This window comes from Muscardinus avellanarius, assembly GCF_963383645.1.
Source record: "Muscardinus avellanarius genome assembly, chromosome: 12".
NCBI classification, from domain to species: domain Eukaryota; kingdom Metazoa; phylum Chordata; class Mammalia; order Rodentia; family Gliridae; genus Muscardinus; species Muscardinus avellanarius.
Genome location: NC_137798.1, coordinates 77,493,417 through 77,514,033, shown reverse-complemented (window position 1 = coordinate 77,514,033; position 20,617 = coordinate 77,493,417).

Below are 20,617 nucleotides of genomic sequence, written 5' to 3'. Positions count from 1 at the left end.
CCCCATGCTGCTTCCTGAGAGTCCCCGGGGGAAGGAGGACAGGTGAGCCTACTGAGGAAGCCTGGGAGCGGGGGGGAGGGTGGGGACAGGCTCTCTGGCCGCTCTCACTGTCATCGCCATGTCCTGGCAGGGCGGCCGAGCTAAGGGTCCCAGGGCGCCGCATCAGCACGTCCTTTCGGCCCAGACGTGGCGCCCACCTTCTGCTTGTCCGCCTCCAGCAGCTGCAGCCTCCTGCTTTCCTTCTCCTTTTGCTGGATGCTCTCCTTCGTGAGGGGGTTGCAGTTGTTATGCCCAGGAAGCAAGCGGAAGTAGCGATTCTTTTCAGGGTCAAAGTAATACCCTGGCAGATCTTTAGTTAAGAAAAAAAATAAGATCCTCCACTGACACTTGGCAAAGAGCCCGTGGCCTGTGCGCGCTGAGGGCTGGGGTCGGGTTGGCGCGGCCGTCTCTGCCGTGGACCACGTGCAGTCCCGGGACATCATCTGTTCACGGGTCCCGGGTCACCGCGCGTGACACGCCCCGCTCTTTCCGCTAGCGCATCCATCTGCTCCTAGAACTCCCTCCGAGTCGGGAATGGGCTGGTGGCTCCTGGGCAGGTGAGGAGACCTGGCTGAGGGGGAAGGGGAGCCAGGCAGACACCAGGGGACACGGGGCAGCAGGCAGGACACGAGGTCCCCGCTTTCTGTGAGACTGGGGCGGAGGAGCCCGTAACGCAGCCACCCACCTGGCACCGAGGGGCTCGCGGGCGCGCCGGAGGAGGTCGAGGGGGCTTCGTCGTCATGGTCACGGCCGGGATCCCGCGGGGTCTGCGGCTCCTCTGCGGCGTACCTGTTCACACAGTTGTGGTGACCTGCAGTGAAGGGCTTGAGTTCCCACTCGTTCTGACAGGGCCGCGCCAGCAGTTCCGTGCGCTCGCCCAGCTCTGCCATTACCTGGGGGGGCCCAGCCCCACTGCACACACCCCAAAGTGAACAAGGACCCACACCCTGGCCGTCACTCTGCTTTCTTCTTCTTTTCTTTCTCTCTCTCTCCTCCTTTTCTATGAGTATGCAAGCACGCATATGGGGATTGAAGCCAGGCACTCTACCTGTGCGATATGCCCCCAGACCTATTTCATTTTTATTTGGAAAAAGGGTCTTGCTAAGTTGTTGAGGATCTCACTACTTGCTAAGGCTGGCCTCAAACCTGCAATCCTCCTGTCTCAGCCTCCAAAGTACTGGGATTACAGGCTTCTGCCACAGTGCTGGACTCCTTCTAGAACTTTCCAGATAAAAAGAACAGAAATCTTTGCCACTAAGAACTTTACCAACGGGACTAGTTTGTCAGCTCAAATGCAGTTACCAGATCAGATGAAGTTCTTTTTTTTTGTTTGTTTTTTGGTGCGAGGAATTGAACCCAGTGGCATACTACCCCCGAGCTATACCCCTAGCCATCTTTTATTTTTTATTTTGAAACAGGGTCTCGCTAGGTTACTGAAAAGTCTCACTAGGTCGCTGAGGCTGACCTTCAACCTGTGATCCTTCTGTCTCAGCCTCCCAAGTACTGGGATTACAGGCATGCGCCACCATGCCCAGCAGATTCTTTTCTTATTTGGCAGTAGAAGAGTTTAAATTTAGCCGGGCGTGGTGGCGCATGCTTGTAATCCCAGCATTTGGGAGGCTGAGATCTGGAGGATCGTGGTTCGCGGACAGCCTCAGCTACTTAGTGAGGCCTTCTGCAACTCAGTGAGACCTGGTTTAAAAAAAAAAAAAATAGGGCAGGGGGTATAGCTCGGAGGTCAAATGCCCCTGGGTTCCATCCCCAGACCCGCAAAAAAAAAAAAAAAAAAAAAAAAAGAGTTTAAATTTTACCCGGTTAGCCAAGCTTACCAATGAAGAAACTGGAGTTGAGGGAACAAAGGCAATCTGGTTAGTAATACCAGGACTGAGCCATGGCTAAAAGCTTGGGTTTGTAAAGCCATAGTGGCTTCTGTGGCAATTACAGGTTGATGGCTATAGTGACAAAGCCAAATGCCTTATTTTAGGATCTGATAAAATTCATTCTAAAATCAAGAACGTTACCTTTACACACACACACACACACACACACACACACACACACACACACACATACACACACTACTAAAAGAAAAATTACAAAAATTAGGTTGCAAAAACAAACTGCAAGCCGTGGTGGCGCACGCTTATAATTCTAGCGCTTGGGAGGCGGAGACAGGAGGATCGCACGGGTTCGAAGCCAGCCTTGGCTACTTAGTGAGGCTCTCAGCTACTTCGTGAGACCCTGTTTCCAAATAAAATAGAAAATAGGTCTGGGAGTATAGCCCAGAGGTAGAAAAGCCCCTGGGTTCCACGCTCAGTACCACCAAAAACAAAAACAAAACAAAAACAAAAAAACTGCAGCCAGCTATGGGGTCGCACGCATGTAATCCCAGCATTCTGGAGGCTGAGACAGGAGGATTATGATTCGCAGATGACCTCAGCTACTTAGTGAGGCCCTCTGCAACTCAGTAAGACCCTGTTTCAAAATAAAGAATAAAAAGCCAGGCATGGTGGGGCACGCTTGTAATCCCTGTGCTTGGGAGGCTGAGACAGGAGGATCGCACGGGTTCGAAGCCAGCCTCAGCTACTTAGTGTGGCTCTCAGCAACTTAGTGAGACCCTGTTTCCAAATAAAATATAAAATAGGTCTGGGAGTATAGCCCGGGGGTAGAAAGCCTCTGGGTTCCACCCCAGTACCACCAAAAAAAAAAAAAAAAAAAAAAAAAAGAATAAAAAATAAGGCTGGGAGGGGGGTAGCTTGGAGGCAGAACGCCCCAGGGTTCCATTCCCAGTACCACAAAAACAAAACAAAAACAAACACTGCAAAACTAGGTGGAAGAAATGAAACAACTTTCTCTTTTCCATAAATACTGACACTATACATAGTTTCAGGGAAAATTAGTTCCTCTCCTTCTGGTCCAGAGCTTCCTGGGACAGCTCATGTGTGATCAGCAGGAGAAGGAAGGATTAAATGTCAGGACAAATGCCTGTTTCTCATCCAAGGCCTGCTACTCCATTCTTTCCACATGAAAACCAGGAGGTAGCCATGCCCCGCAGGTTTCCAAGTGCTCTGCCAACGCTGGGCAGACACTCTTGCAGGGACCACATCTTGTTACACATTGTGCTCCTGGGAAGGCCTCAGGCCCAAAGTGTATCCATGGTTCTCTTCCCAAAACATACAAACATTGGGCACAGCCCTGCTCTTTCTATAATGTGGGTCAAGTTTGAGATGTTTACACCCAATGAGACCTGTCATGCGCCTAGGGCTTCCTGGTGCCAAGCAGCCTACGTGTTCCTTCTCAAGAGGTCAGTACAGCCGGGCGTGGTGGCACATACTTGTAATCCCAGTACTAGGGAGACTGAGACAGGAGGATCACAGGCTCATGGCCAGTCTCAGATACTTCGTGAGGCCCTCTGAAATTTAGTGAGACTGTTTCAAAAATAAAGAATAAGCCGGGTGTGGTGGCGCACGCTTGTAATCCTAGCATTCGGGAGGCTGAGACAGGAAGACTGCAGTTCAAATCCAGCCTCAGCTACTTAGTGAGGTCCTCTGCAACTCGGTAAGACCCTGCTTTAAAATAAAAAAATAAGCTGGGCGTGGTGGCGCACGCTTGTAATCCCAGTATTTGGGAGGCTGAGACTGGAGGATCGTGATTCACAGACAGCCTCAGCTACTTAGTGAGGCCCTCTGCAACTCAGTGAGACTCTGTTTCAAAATAAAGAATAAAAAATAGGGCAGGGGGTGTAGCTCGGAGGTCAAATGTCTCTGGATTCCATCCCCAGACCCACAATAAATAAATAAATAAAATAAAAAATAAATAAATAAATAAAATTAAAAATAGGGCTGGGGGTGTAGCTCAGAGGTAGAATGTCCCTGGGTTCCACCCCCAGTATCACAAAAAAAAAAAAAAAAAAAAAAAAAAAGGAGTTAAAAACAGAGCCTAGGATGTAGCTTAGAATGCCCCTGGGTTCAATCCCTAGTTATGGGGAAAAAAAAAAAAAAAAGAGGTCATTAGCCCTGCATTATACAACAAAATAGCTTAGAGTGATGAAGTGCTTTCACATAAACATGCAGACCTCAGCCAGGTGTGGTGGTGCACGATTGTCATCCCAGTACTTAAAGAGGCTGAGGAAGAAGGATTACAGGTTTGAGGGCAGCCTGAGCAATAGAGTAAGACTCTCAACAACCTAGCAAGAACTTATCTCAAAAGAAAAAAAGAAGAAGGACTAGGGTGTAATAGTTTAGAGACAGAATGCACCTGACTGGATTCAATCCCCAATAAAATCACCACTGTCCAAAAACCAAAAACAACAAAAAAATAAATAAACAAAAGCAAGCAAACAGCCACCTAGGCCTAAAGTAAAACCCTTGTTCTTTGCATTTTTGGATGATTCTCTTACTATTTGGGTATTTGCTCTAGAGAAGCATCCTGATATCTGACATTTTATAAACCTGAACCTACAAGTACAAATCTGTTCATTTTAAAAGGAGGTCTGCTGGGCGTGGTGGCGCACACTTGTAATCCCCGCGCTTGGGAGGCTGAGACAGGAGGATTGCGCAGGTTCGAAGCCAGGAGGATTGCGCAGGTTCGAAGCCAGCCTCAGCTACTTAGTGAGGCTCTCAGCAACTTAGTGAGACCCTGTTTCCAAATAAAATATAAAATAGGTCTGGGAGTAGAGCCCAGAGGTAGAAGGCCCCTGAGTTCCACCCCCAGTACCACCAAAAAAAAAAAAAAAAAAAAAAATTAATTAAAGGAGGTCTGAAGCCAGGCATGGTGGATCACGCTTGTAATCCTAGTAAGTTACTTAGGAGGCTGAGATAGGAGAATGGCAGGTTTGTGGCCAGCCTCTGCAGCTTAGTGAGGTCCTTTGCAACTCAGTGAGACCCTGTTTCAAAATAAATAAAAAATAGGGCTGGGAAGCTGGGCATGGTGGCCCACGCTTGTAATCCCAGTACTTGGGATGCTGAGACAGAGGATCGCAGGTTTGAAGCCAGCCTCAGCAGCTTCAGCTCTCAGCAACTTAGTGAGACCATGTTTCCAAATAGAATAAAAAATAAAATAGTAAGTCTGGGGGTGTAGCCTGGAAGTAGAGGTCTCTTGGGTTCCATCCCCACTACCACAAAACAAAACAAAAAAGAAAACAGGGATGGGAGTGTAGCTGGGATGAAGAATGCTTCTGGGTTCAATCCCTAGTACGGCCAAAAAGAAAAAAACAAAGGAGGTCTGGCTGGGCAAGGCAGCACAAACATGTAATCCCAGAGATTAGGGAGGCAGGAAGATTGAAATAAAGCTGGTGTGGTGGCACACACCTGTTAATTCCAGTACTTGGAAGGCTGAGGCAAGAGAATTGCAGGTTCAAAGGCAGTTCCAGGAATTTAGTGAGACCCTGTTTCAAACTAAAAAATAAAATAGGGCCCATGGGGTGTAGTTCAGAGGTAGGATGTCTGTGGGTTCAATCTCCAGTACCACCACCAAAAACAAACTAACTAGCCGGGCGTGGTGGCGCACGCTTGTAATCCCAGCATTTGGGAGGCCGAAACTGGAGGATCACGGTTCACGGACAGCCTCAGCTACTTAGTGAGGCCCTCTGCAACTCAGTGAGACCCGGTTTCAAAATAATGAATAAAAAATAGGGCAGGGGGTGTAGCTCGGAGGTCAAATGCCCCTGGGTTCTATCCACAGACCCGCAAAAACAAAAACAAAACAAAACAAAAAAACTAACTAACTAACTAAAAAGGGCCAGCGATATAGCTCAGTGGTGGAGAGACTCTAGTTCAAGCCCCAAAACAGGGATTGGGGGAGATCTGAAGTTTGGAAGGCTTTGAAATTGGCAGATGTGGAGCCAGGCGTGGCGGCACACGCTTGTAATCCTGGTACTTGGGAAGCTGAGACAGGAGGGCAGCCTTAGCAAGTAGTGAGACACTCATCAACCTAGTAAGACCAGGTTTCAAAATAAAAATAAAATAGGGCTGGGGGTATAGCTCAGAGGTAGAATGCTCTTGGGTTCAGTCCCCAGCACCCCCCCACACACACACACACACAGAAATTGGCAGATGTGGCCTCTTTGAAGGAGCTTATGAAGCCAAGGCCTATGTGAAGCCTTTGGGGCCAGGAGTCACGACAGCAGGCTCCGCTGCCAAAAGATGGCCTCTCCTGGGCCAGGTGGGGCCCAGCGTGCTGTTCTAACTGTCTGTGCTTCTTTCATGCAGGAAAATAAGAAGAATGTGGAAAATGTTTATACTGGGGACTTAAGTATAGTCTAGGTTCTATTTTCTAAGTTGGGTGGTGGGTACAGAGTCATAGTTTATATACTTGTGTATCGTAAATACTGTATTTTATATAGAAGATTTATAAATTACATAACAAGTGTATATTATATGTTATTTTTCATAACATTACATATATTATATATGATGTATTGTTATATGTTATATATCTATATCTATATATCTATATCTACATATATATATATATATTTTTTTTTTTTTTGGTGGTACTGGGGGTGGAATCCAGGGCCTTCTACCTACACCCACACTCCCAGACCTATTTTATATTTTATTTGGAAACAAGATTTCACTAAGTTGCTGAGAGCCTCACTTAGTAGCTGAGGCTGGCTTTGAACCTGCATGATCCTTCTGTCCCAGCCTCCCAAGTACTGGGATTACAAGCGTGCGCCACCAAGCCCAGCTATGTTACCAATATGTAAGTAATTTTCAAGGACTTAGAGTGAATAAGGTTCTATAAACATATTTTCTTTGGCCAAAGGGAGAAAAATGCTCCAAAATGCAGAAGCAGATTGTATCAGATAATGTCTACCTGTAACCTTACAGCTAACGCTGTGGCCAGAAGCTACGGATGCTCTGAAAAGCGACTGGCCACACTCACACGGCTCACGGAGCAGCCACACGGAAGCACAGCCCCCCGCGGGCCCCACCCGGCTCACTGCGCGGAGACCCGGGGCCGCGCAGGCTCGCGGTGCCGGCAGCACTGGGGAGCCGGCTTCCACCCCTGCGCACTTGCCTCCTGCTGGAGTGGCGCTGTCTAAGCCACTGGTGGCCTCTTCTCCCATGTCTTCGTCTACCCTGCCAGCTGCTCTTACTCATCTCTGCTCCTGCAAGAGAAAACAACGTCACGTCTGCCCGTCTGTGGAGTGCTTGCCACTTGCTCTGCGAAGCTCCTCCGCTCACAGTGGCTATTACCAAAGCTGCCTAAAACAGTTCCCTGTCCCAGAGGCGATGTGACCAGTACAAATATGTCCAACGCCCCCCCCCAACTTTTTTTGAGGCCAGCCTCAGCTACTTAGTGAGACCCTGTTTCCAAATAAAGTATAAAATAGGTCTGGGAGTATTGCCTGGAGGTAGAAAAGCCCCTGCGTTCCACCCCCAGTAGCACAAAAATAAAATAAAATAAATATAGAAAGAAAGAATACAAAATAGGGCTGGGGCATGGCTCAGAGGTAGAATGCCCCTGGGTTCCATCCCCAGTACCATAAATAAATAAATAAATAAATAAATAAATAAATAAATAGCAAGCTGAGCTGGCAGAGAACCTGCAATCCTCCTGTCTCAGCCTCCCAAGTACTGGGATTCCAAGTGTGCACACCACGCCCAGCTAAGGGAGAACATTTCTAAACCACCAACTCACATATGACTCTACAAAAGTCTGGAACGCAGGTTCATAGCAGCAGCACTCCAAAATAGACCCAAGGTGGAAATAACTCGAACCTCCAATAGCTAATTAGAGCATAGACAAAACGTGGCTCATCCACGCAAATAAGAACCTTCCTTGGCCAGTGCGAAGGTGTGAGGTGTGGACCAACTTGATCCAGGGAGGAGCCTGAAAACTTCAAGTGAAAGAAGCCAGAGGCAAGAGGCCACGTGCAGGACGACTTCACGTCTATGAAATCTCCCAAACACGCGAATCCAGAAGCGGAGAGAGAACAGGGAATGACTGCTAACTGGCACAAGGGTTTTTGCTGTTGTTTTTTAAAGCTTTCTAGATAGTCTTTCTGTATGAATAATTGCTGTTTTCAGTCATCCCAAATGAGTTCATAAAGGATCTGACTTAAATTGTTTTATACTTTCAGAAGGAAGGGTGATTCTACTTATTTTTTAATAATTTTGGGGGGACTGGGGATGGAACCCAGGGGCATTCTACCTCCAAGCTACAGCCTCTGCCCTATTTCTCTCTCTCTCTCTCTCTCTCTCTCTTTCTTTCTTTCTTGGTGGTACTGGAGTTCCTGGAAGCCCTTCTACCTCCGGGCTACACTCCCAGACCTATTTTTACATTTTTATTTGGAAACAGGGTCTCCTAAGCCAGCGCGCGCGGCTGGCTTCGAACCTGCGCCATCCTCCTGTCTCTGCCTCCCAAGCGCGGGGATTACAAGCGTGCACCACCACGCCCGGCTTATTCTTTATTTTGAAACAGAGTCTCACCCAGTTGCAAAAGGCCTCACTAAGTAGTACCTGAGGCTGTTCTCGAACCGTGATCCTCCTGTCTCAGCCTCTCAAATGCTGGGATTACAAGTGTGCACCACCTCGCCCAGCCAACTCTACTCTTATTAAATAGGTAGCTCAGTAAAATTTTTGTGGAACTTTAAGTGATTTATGTACCACATGTGCTTATTTTTTTAACTTTTGGTGGTACCATGCAACGAACCTAGGGGCATTCTACCTACAAGATACACCCCCCAAAACTTTTTTATTTTTAATTTTGAAACACGGTCTCACTAAGTTGCAGAGGGCACCGCTAGGTTGCTGAGGCTGGCCGTGAACCTACAATCTTCCTGTCTCAGCCTCCCAAGAACTGGGATTACAGGCATGTACCACCATGCCTGGCCACGTATGTTTCTTCCTCCCTCCACCCCCTTTATTTTCTCTTGAAAGTTGAGGAGCTCTGTATTACAACATTCTGGCCCTTCTTTACTTTTTCTCTTTGAAAACATTCTACCAAATGGCTTTCCAAAAACTGTAGCACCAGCCGGGCGTGGTGGCGCACGCTTGTAATCCCAGCATTTGGGAGGCTGAGACAAAAGGATTGCAGGTTCATGGCCAGCCTCAGCTACTTATACCCTTTGACACTCGGTGGGACCCTGTTTCAAAATAAAGAATAAAAAATAGGGCTGGGGGTGTAGCTTGAAGGTAGAATGCTCCTGGGTTCCATCTCCAGTATCGCAAAAAAAAAAAAAAAACCCAAAACAAAACTGTAGTACCATACATAATACTTGAACAGCTTTAAAATTTCAAGCATTGTTTTAAAACCAGAATCAGGTTGGATGTGACTACAATTCAAAATGTATGCTTCAATCTTGCATAATGGTGCATCCTTGTAATCCCAGTACTTGGGAGGCTGAGACAGGAGGATTATAGGTTTTCAACCAGCCTCAGCTATTTAGTGAGACCCTCTGCAATTTAGTGAGACTTGGTTTGTAATCCCAGCATTTGGGAGGCTGAGACAGATCCTCAGCTACTCTGCAATTCAGTGAGACCCTGTTTCAAAATAAAGAACAAAAAATAGGGCTGGAAGCCAGGCGTGGTGGCACACGCTTATAATCCCAGCATTTGGGAGGCTGAGACAGGAGGACTGAGGTTTGCAGACAGCCTCAGCTACTTAGTGAAGCCCTTTGCAACTCAGTGAGACCCTGTTTCAAAATAAAGAATAAAAAAATAGAATAGCGTTGGGAGTGTAGCTTGGAGTAGAATGCTCCTGGGTTCCATCCCCAGTACCACAAAAAAAAATTAAATAAATAAATAAAATATAAAAAATAGGGCTGGGGAGCCAGGCTTGGTGACCCATGCTTGTAATACCAGTACTTGGGAGGCTAAGACAGGAGGATCACAGTTCTCAGACAGCCTTAGCTACTTAGTGAGACCCTCCGCAACTTAATAAGACCCTGTCTCAAAATAAAAAATAAAAACTCGAGCCGGGTGTGGTGGCGCAAGCTTGTAATCCCCATGCTTGGGAGGCTGAGACAAGAGGATTTCAAGAGTTCAAAGCCAGCCTCAGCTACTTAGTGAGGCTCTCAGCAACTTAGTGAGACCCTGTTTCCAAATAAAAATATAAAATAGGTCTGGAAGTATACACCAGAGGTAGAAAAGCCCCTGGGTTCCACCCCCAGTACCACACACACAAAAAAAATAATAAAAAATTGGGTGTAGCTCAGAGGTAGAATTAAAAAAAAATAGGGCTGGGGGTGTAGTTTGGAGGTAGAATGCCCCTGAATTCCATTTCCAGTACCGCCCCCCCCCAAAAAAAGTATGCATCATACGTATTTGTAAACCAGTAATACCTTGATTTCACATTTCTTATGCTGATTATGTTCTTGTTGAAAAGTAAGTTTATAGGTCAAATATGGAACTTCATGTTTCAATAAAAGCTAAAAAAAAAATGAAAATTCTTTACCCTAGGATGCAGGAGGATCAGAGGTTCGAGGCCAGCCTCAGAAACTTAGCAAGACCCTCTTTCAGAACTAAAAAATAAAGAGCTAGGCATGGTGGCATATGCCTGTAATCCCAGTACCTGGAAAGCTGAGATAGGAGGATCACAGGTCTGAGGACAGCCTCAACTAGTAGTGAGATTCTCAGCAACCTAGTAAGAGCCTGTTTCAAAGTGAAAAGGGGCTGGGGGGTGCTCAGAGGTAGAATGCCCCAGCACGGAAAATAAATGAGTAAATAAAGTGAGAAACACTTTAACAATAGGGAAACATTCTAACAACCCCCAAAACAGGGAAGCTCAGTAAAATTCTGGTACCTATTGTACTTTAATATGCAAAACACCAATTTTATTAGTTTGTAACAAATACAATAATGTTTCTACACTCAAAAGTAAAATGAGTTGGTCATATAATCCTGGTATTTGGGAGGCTGAGACAGAAACATCCTAGGTTTGAGGCTAAGAGTGCAGAATAACTTAGTGAGATTGTGTTTCAAAATAAAAAAATAAAGACTGTGTGTGTGGGGGTGTGTGTGGCTCTGATGCAGAATGCCCCCGGGGTTTAATCCCTAGCAACACACACACACACACACACACACACACACAGTATACAAGTGGACCAGAATAGGACAGTTCAGTGTGGAGTTCTGTTTAGTGATAAACTTATTAAAGTTTTTTTTCTTTTTTCTTTTTTAGTACTAGAGATTGGCCAGAGACATTCTGCCTCTGAACTATATTTCTAGCCCTATTTTATTCTGAAACAGGGTTTCAGTAAGTTACAAAGGGCCTCACAAAGTTGCTGAGGCTGATCACAAACCTGCAATACTCAGGTCTTGGCCTCCCAAGAACTAAGATTACAGGCATGTGCCACCACACCTGGTTCTTCTTAAGGTTTTCTTCTAGCTGGGCTTGGTGGCGCACATTTATAATCCCAGCATCTGGGAGGCTGAGACAGGAGGATTGCACAGGTTTGAAGCCAGTCTCAACTATTTAGTGAGGGCCTTTGCAACTCAGTGAGATCCTGTTTCAAAATAAAGAATAAAAAATAGGGCTGGGGGTGTTGCTTGGAGGTAAAATCCAGGGCCATTCTACCTCTGAACTACACCCCGAGCCCTATTTTATTTATTTATTTTTTGTGGTACTGGGGATGGAAGCTAGGGGCATTCTACTTTGGAGCTACACCCTCAGCCCTATTTTTATTCTTTATTTTGAAACAGGGTCTCACTGAGTTGCAGTTGCAAAGGACCTCATTAAGTAGTAGCTGAGACTGTCAGGGAACCGCCATCCTCCTGTCTCAGCCTCTCAAATGCTGGGATTACAAGCATGCACCACCCTGCCGGGCTATTCTTTTCTTTTGAAACGGCCTCTATTCTTTTCTTTTGAAACGGACTCATTAAGTTGCCGGAGCTGGCTGGGAACCTGAACTTTTCCCGTCTCAGCCTCCCAAGTACTGGAATTACAAGAGTGCATCACTTTGCCCGGCTTATTAAACTTTTTTGCTAACACGTCTTTAATAAACAGTCCAGGCAGCAGGCTTTGTACTAATGCCCAACCTGAAATGGTGTTTTTAAACCTATTTTACAGTGAGGAAACAGGGTTAGTGGACTAACATACCCTGAAGCTCACAATTAGTGGTGGACCTGGGGTCCCCCCTGTTGGTCAGACCTCTGGGCCTGGATACCAATAGGACACCTCCTCAGCTATAATTGCTACTCGTATTTTAAACCAGCTTTTGGGGACTGTTTCCTCCTGGAAGCTGTCCCACCAGTTCCCTTCCTTCTTGCTTCGCCATTCTCTTCATTCAAAACTATGTAGACCCCCCGCGAGGCAGAGGGTGTGTCGCGGTTTCGAAGTCGCTGGGGGGAGGAGAGGCTTCCAGAACTCAAGACCTAGTGTGGGAAGCCGGGCTTTCACGCTAATGAACTCGCTGTGGCTCGAACTTAGAAGGCTGGTTCAAACCCGGGCTCTATCACTCACTACATCGTGCACTAAGCATGGGCAAGTGATCTCCTCACTTCGCTCCCTACCGCATCGGATGAAGGTACTAAAGGCCTGGCGTTCGATCACAATTTGAATTTTAACGGGGGGAATTTTAACACAAGGGTTTGCAGTCCTGCCGATGCCAGGTCCTGGGGGTGGAAGGGGCCTTCAGCATCAAGCCTTAGGAAAACGCTCCTTCGGTTCAGACACTGCGCAGTGATGCGCAGGGTGTCGTCTCTGGGTGTTTACGGTCGAGGATCCGACTTGGCAGGACCAGCTGGGCTCCGGCACCCTCGAAGGCTGCGTCCCGAGGGCTCCCGGGCCCAGCCCCCCTCACGCCCAGCTCAGGCCCCACGTGCGGCTCCTCTCCACCCCTTTCCCTGACGCCCCTACGGCACCCGATTTCTGTCGAGGAAGGGCAGCAGCCCTCCAACCAAGGCCGACAGGAACCCCCACCAGCGAATACTTACCTGGATGGCGGGTCCTTCCGGGCTCCCTTCTGGCAACGCTAAGCAGAAGTACCCCGGAGGCGTGGAAGGACCCGGAAGACCGAGGTATAGTGTCGGCCAATCAGGTGCGCCAGTTTCCCAGATGTCCCAGCGGATAGGGGGAGGGGGCAGGCCCTGCCTTCTCATTGGACGCTGCTTTTGTCTGTCGACGTGATCTTACGGAGAGGGCGGGGCGATGTCTTTAGCTCCGCCCCCGTCGGACTAAGCCCGGCGCTCCAGGGGGCGGAGCCGGGGTTCTTGGGGACTGGGCCCAAGGCTAAGAGCCTTGGAGCACCCTGGCGGGGCACAAGGCTCGGTAAAGGGCTTTAAACTGCCTTGTGGGGTTTATTTATTACTTATTTTATTTTTTGGTACTGGGGATTGAACCCATTGTAATTCTACCTCCGATCTACACTCCTAGCCCTTTTTTTTTTTTTTAATGTTATGAATTTATTTATTTGTGGTGCGGGTGATTAAGCTATAGGCATTCTGCCTCCGAGCGGTACCTCCATAACTCCAAATGGTGGGTACCTTCTCTCTTTGGCGGACCAGGGAGGTGTCCCTGCTGCTTGGGATCCGCTAAGCCCGAGGTTGGGCTACAAATATAACTCAGTCGGAGACCACTTGCTTAGATGTGTGAGACCCCGGGGTTCCAGCCCCAGCACCCAAACCAAAAGCCAAACAGAACTACTCAGGAGGCAGAAGATCACAAGTTCGCGGCCAGCCTGGGCAACTTAGTGAGATTCTATCTCCAAAAAAAAAAAAAAAAAAAAAAAAAAAAGATTGGGAATGCAGCTCAGTGGTAGAGTTCCCCTTGAACCAATGCCCAATTGAGAGGGGCAGAGGGTAGAAAAGAAAACAAAACAAGAACTAATGCTAAGATTTGGAGGAGGAGGAAAGATTACGTTGTGGAAGTGCCAAGGAGGCTGTAGTTGAGGGAGAAAAAAGAAGGTGACATTTTCTCAGTCGCCTCAGATGGGAGTCTGAGTGTCGCCAAGGTACAGAGCACCCCTGCGGTGGGAATCACATGGCCTGGGTGCTAGGTCTAGTTCTGTTTCCTACTTGCTGTGCCACCTGGGACGAATGTCCTCCGTTCTCTGTGCCTTTATTTCTTATACTGTAATAAGGAAATTGATCTAATGTTCTGATGAGCTCTCCAGCTCAATTTATTATTTATTGTGTATGTGGTACTGGAGATTGAACCCAGGGGCATTCTACCTCTGAGCTACATCCCTAGTCCTATTTTTTTCCCTTTATTTTGAAACAGGGTCTCATTGAGTTGCAGAAGGCCTCACTAAGTAGCCGAGGTTGGCTGTGGATCTGTGATCCTCCTGTGTCAGCCCCCCAAGTTATAAACATGCGCCACCACAGCCAGCTCAAGGGCAGGCACATTTCTAAGTATGTTCTTTGTAAGGTATACATTTTTGAGCATGCTCGTACCTCATCCTGTACCTGGTCTACAGCTCCCCCATGAAGAACCCTCTATTACAAATATGGCTTGCCACCTAGTTGGTGCATATTACTCCAAAATAAGAGTAATTACTGTTTTTCATTTTGTCTCCAGAATTGCTTTCTTTTTTTTTTGGAATTGGGGGTTGAACCCAATGGCATTCAACCCCAAGCTACAGCCCCAGCCCTTTTAATTTTTTTTTTTTTTTTTTTTTTTTTTTTTTTTGTGGTACTGGGGGTGGAACCCAGAGGCTTTCTACCTCCGGGCTTTACTCCCAGACCTTTTTTATATTTTATTTGGAAACAGGGTCTCACTAAGTTGCTGGAAGCCTCACTGAGTAGCTGAGGCTGGCTTCGAACCCATGTGATCCTCCTGTCTCAGCCTCCCAAGTGTGGGGATTACAAGCGTGCGCCACCATGTCCGGCCAGCCCTTTTAATTTTTGTTTTGAACCAGGATCTTGATAGGTTGTTGAGAGTCTCACTATGTTGCTGAGGTTGTCTTCAAACCTGCGATCCTCCTGTCTCAGTCTCCCGAGTACTGGGATTACAGGTGTACACACCTGGCTTTGGGCACACCTGGCTTCAGCTCTGGAATTTGAAGCCAAGGCAAATATATCTTTTCTTTGAAACAGGATCTAGAATGAATCAATATTAAATTTGTCCACATAAACAGCACTTCTCTGGTTCTTTTCTTGGGCCAGGTAATTTCTAAGTCCTTTCCATATATTCATTCTTTTAATTACAGCAAGCTGGTGAGGTATGTACTCACTCGCTGATGAACTGTATGACAGAATTTGGAGGTCTTGTGCCAGGTCACAGAGCACTTGAGTGGCAGAGCTAGGACTCAAACTCAAGGTGGTCTATTTCCAGAGTTCACATTCAAAACAAAATCATGAGCTAGGCGTGGTGGCACACGCTTGTAATCCCAGGATTGTAGAGGGGGTTGGGCTGAGACTGGAAGATAGTGGTTCACAGACAGCCTCAGCTACTTAGTGAAGTCCTTTGCAACTCAGTGAGACCCTGTTTCAAAATAAAGAATAAAAAAGTAGGAGGCCAGGCGTGGTGGCGCACGCTTGTAATCCCAGCATTTGGGAGGCTGAGACTGGAGGATCGTGGTTTACGTGAGGCCCTCCACAACTTAGTGAGACCCTGTTTCAAAATAAAGAAAAAAAAAAAATAGGGCAGGGAGTGTAGCTCAGAGGTTGAATGCAATAAAAGAAAATAAATAAAAATAAAAAAAATAGGGCTGGGGTTGCAGCTCAGAGGTAGAATGTCCATGGGTTCCATCCCTAGTACCACAAGAAAATAAAAATTAAAAATAATAGCCGGGCATGGTGGCACACGCTTGTAATCCCCGCGCTTGGGAGGCTGGGATAGGAGGATCGCACAGGTTCAAAGCCAGCCTCAGCTACTTAGTGAGGCTCTCAGTGACTTAGTGAGACCCTGTTTCCAAATAAAATATTTAAAAAATAGGTCTGGGAGTATAGCCCGGAGGTAGAAAGCCTCTGGGCTCCACCCACCCCCAATACTACCAAAATTTTAACTAATTAATTAAAAAATAAAATAAAATAGATATAATGGTGTAGCTCAGAGGTAGAATGCCCCCTGGGTTCAACCCCCAATACCACAAAATAAAAAACTATTTATTTATTTATTTAGCGGGTCTGGGGATGGAACCCAGGGGCATTCAACCTCCAAGCTACATCCCCTGCTGTATTTTTTATTTTATTTATTTATTTATTTTTTGGTGGTACTGGGGTTCCTGGAAGCCCTTCTACCTCCGGGCTACACTCCCAGACCTATTTTATATTTTATTTGGAAAAAAGGTCTCAAGCCAGTGAGGCTGGCTTTGAACCTGTGCGATCCTCCTGTCTCTGCCTCCCAAGCGCGGGGATTACAAGCGTGCGCCACCACACCGGCTTGTTTTTTCACTTTAAATGGTCTTGCTAAACTAGTATGTGCTGGCCTTGAACTGGCAATCTTTCTAACTCAGCCTCCCAAGTACTGGGATTATAGACATGCACCACTATGCCTGGCTGTGTGTGTGTGTGTGTGTGTGTGTGTGTGTGTGTGTGTGTGTGTGAGTTTCTAAGGATTGGACCCAGGGGTGTTCTACCATGAGCTACACCTCAGGCCCTTCTTATTTTTTATATTGAAACAGGGTCTCATAATATTATCATCTACTGGCCTTGAACCTATGATCCTTTTGTCTCAGCCTCCCAAGTACTGGGATTACAGGTGTGTCCACTGCACCTGGCTGAGATAGGTTCTTGCCAAGTTGTCTGGGCCGTCCTTGAAATTTTCATCCTCCTGCCTCAGTCTCCCGAGAAGCTGGAATTACAGGTGTGTGCCACCATGCCAAGCGACATTGCTCTTTTTAAAAAATATTCTTATAGGTGTGAAGCTATGTAAATATTCCATTCCTCATCAAGATTCAACTTATTCATTTATTAATTTATGGGTGTGATTTCCTATGCTATGCATTGGGTGAAGTGTTTAACTATCAGTATTTATTCTGAAGCTCAAGTAGTCCCAGTTTGGTAAGTAGAAGCCTCTTCAAACTGGTTTCTGTGTTCTTTGGAAACCTATATTCTATGCTTATCTTTACTTTCCGCGCCCCACCCCTGGGATGAGTCATTTCTCTCAGAAGTCTTAGTCCCAGTGAATGGAGATTGATATCTAGGAGCCAAGATCTGAGTGCTAAGTGTGCTCAGTGCAATTAGGGTGTTCCTGTTCCAAGGGATATTCTCTCTCTCTCTCTCTCTCTCTCTCTCTCTCTCTCTCTCTCTCTCTCTCTCTGTCACACACACACACACACACACACACACACACACACACGCATCTATGTTTATTTGTATATCCACCTATCCATCTTTTTTTTTTTTTTTTTTCAGTACTGGGAATGGAACCCAGGGACATTCTATCCCAGACCTATTTTTTATTCTTTGGTTGAAACAGGGTCTCACTGAGTTGCATAGGGCTTCACTAACTAGCCGAGGCTGTCCTCGAACTGCAGTCCTGTCTCAACCTCCCAAATGCCTATCCATCTTGAAAACCATGAGTTTACACCAATACCTCCAATTGCAGCCCATCTCTACAGGACTGACTCCGGTTTCCTCCCTTTCCATACTGTGTATTTCTTCACCAGTGGTGAAGCTCCCATTGTCCTTCATTTATTTCCTTGTTTGACCAGTCCCTTGTAGGTAGCCCTTTCTGTCTCTGTCCCTACCCCAATCCCAATGCAGATGCCTTCCTCACTCCATTCAGGTTCTGAAAACCTCTGCTGCACTGTCCCCTCCAATCTCTACCCTTCACCCTCCACCCATGAGGATGAAGTCCTCACTCCTCTTGTTACCAGTGTCCTTGGCCAAATGCCCAACTGGGGGGGCCCAACTCACCAGGTCCAGGCACTTTCACTAAACACCAGGCAGAAAAGATCATGGTGAGAAGCAGGATTGGAAACTTTAATCGGCATGGCCATACTGAGAAGATAAGATGAGATCCAGCCTCTCGCCTGTCTTCGGATTGCTGACATAAGCTGTAGGTTTCAATAGAGGAATAAGGCCGGGTGTGGTGGCGAACGCTTGTAATCCCAGGATTTGGGAGGTTGAGACAGGAGGATCACAAGTTCTAGGCCAACCTCAGCTCCTTAGTGAGGCCCTTTGCAACTTAGTGAGACTTTGTTTCCAGATAAAGAATAAAAAATAGGGTTGAGGGTGTAGCTCCTAGGTAGAATGCCCCTGCCTTCCATCCCCAGTACCAAAAAATAAAAAATAAAAAAAAATAGAGGAATAATTGGTTCAGTGGGCTGTGTGTGTAATTAAGCAATCTTGGCCAAACTGGGGTATGGTTGGACATTCTCTCAGTTCCGGTTCTGCCAGGGGGCTCTGGAGAAGTCCTTATCACCTGAGGGGTGGTTTCCACTTGTTCTGGATATTCATCCATCGACCTGTGATCCAGGAAGGGGCAAATTCAGTTCCCAAGAGACGGCTGTTCCTGCTTAGAGGGGGCCGGTCTCATCATGGGGAGATTTCCTGGAAGGTTCAGGACAGCAACTGAGGACTTTCAAGCACCGCTCTGGGGCTCTGAAGCGGGATGCTACATGGCCTGCCTCAATCTTCAAGAGGGATGAGATAGCCGGGCGTGGTGGCGCACGCTTGTAATCCCCGCACTTGGAAGGCTGAGACAGGAGGATCGCACTGGTTCGAAGCCAGCCTCAGCTACTTAGGGTTTCAGCAACTTAGTGAGACCCTGTTTCCAAATAAAGTATAAAATAGTTCTGGGAATATAGCCTGGAGGTAGAAAAAGCCCCTAGGTTCCACCCCCAGTACCAAAAAAAAAAAAAAAAAGAGAATGAGATAGGGGAGATAAATTTAAATTTAGGGTAATAAACGTTGTATTAAAGATGGGCCTGAGCCAGGTGTGGTGGCGCACGCTTGCAATCCTAGCATTCGGGAGGCAAAAATAGGGGGATCGTGGTTCACCGACAGCCTCATCTACTCAGTGAGGTCCTTTGTAATTCAGTGAGACCCTGTTTCAAAATAAAGAATAAAAAATAGGGCTGGGGTATAGATCAAAGATAGAATGCCCCTGGATTCCATCCCAATACTGCAAAAAAAAAAAAAAAAAAAAAAAAAAGCTGGGTGTGGTGGCACAGGCTTGTAATCGCAGTATTTGGGAGGCTGAGACAGGAAAATGGCAGGTTTGCGGCCAACCTCAGCTACTTAGTTAGGCCCTCCTTAGTGAGACCCTGTTTCAAAATAGAGAAATCCCAGCATTCGGGAGGCTGAGAATGGAGGATCACCATTTGTGGACAGCCTCAGCTACTTAGTGAGGGCTCTTTGCAACTCAGTGAGACCCAGTTTCAAAATAAAAAAATTAAAAATAGGGCTGGGGGTGTAGCTTGGAGGTCGAATGCCCCTGGGTTCCATCCCCAGACCTGCAAAAATAAATAAATAAATAAATAAATAAATAAATAAATAAATACTAAAGGATAAAAAATAGGGCTGGGGATATAGCTTGGAGGTAAAATGTTCCTGAATTCAATCCCCAGTACCCCCCCACACACACACACAGTTGTGTTACTGGGTGGGAGATTTGAACGGTTTTCCACACTACTTGCTTATCTGCTTGGAAAGCATTCAAACAGCATAAACGGGGACACGGGAGTTTATGTAGAGTAGTGAAGGCAACAGGTGGGAATGGCGGTGGAGAGGGGAGGGGTTCTGCTACAGAGGAAAGCATCCAGGGTCTGGAGCGGCCGCTTCCGGGAATGGAAGGTGGCCTGGAGTTTTCCACGTGTCAGGTTTTATTCCCTGAACACCTTCTTAGTTCACATTGCCTTTAGGGTGGCCCACGGCCCTTCGCACACTGCACCTTAGCGACCCTGCGGTTCTTCTCTGACCCCTACCCAAGGGGAGGAGGTCAAGGTGATCGAGCCTCTGCTGCAGTGCACATCTGGTTCATCCCAGCTGACCCCATCTGCTAATGTCTAGCCAGTTCCCTAGCATACTAGTTTTTATTTTGTATTTTTTGCGGGTCTGGGGAGCCACATCCCCTGCCCTATTTTTTTTTTTTAATTCTTTATTTTATTTTGGTGGTACTGGGGGTGGAACCCAGAGGCTTTCTACCTCCGGGCTATACTCCCAGACCTATTTTGTATTTTATTTTTAAACAGGGTCTCACTAAGTTGCTGAGAGCCTCACTAAGTAGTTGAGGCTGGCTTCGAACCTGTGTGATCCTCTTGTCTCGGCCTCCCAAGCGCGGGGATTACAAGCGTGCGCCTCCACGCCTGGCTTATTTATTTCTTTATTTTGAAACAGGGTCTCACTAAGTTGCGGAGGGCCTCACTAAGTAGCTGAGGCTGTTTGCAAACCTCATCCTCCGGTCTTAGCCTCCCAAATGCTGAGATCACAAGCGTGCGCCTCCACGCCCGGCGCATGCTAGTTTTTAGATGAACACTCTTTAAGTGATGGACACGCCTACGTACAGAGATGAGCAGGGACCTGAAATGCACAGTGAGGCAGACGCCAAGCTTTCTCCTGCTCTTAATTACCCATCGGGCATCTGCAGGCCTAAGTGAGGAGCCACTGCTTTTAGCAAAGGCAGGCTTTCTAAGTCCCCTCCTACGCTCTGGGGCTCTAACATGCCACGTGGAGATACTGTCTTGACAGAACAGACAAATTCTTTGCTTTAAAGGAGCTTCTGTTCTGATGGTGGGGGAGGAGGG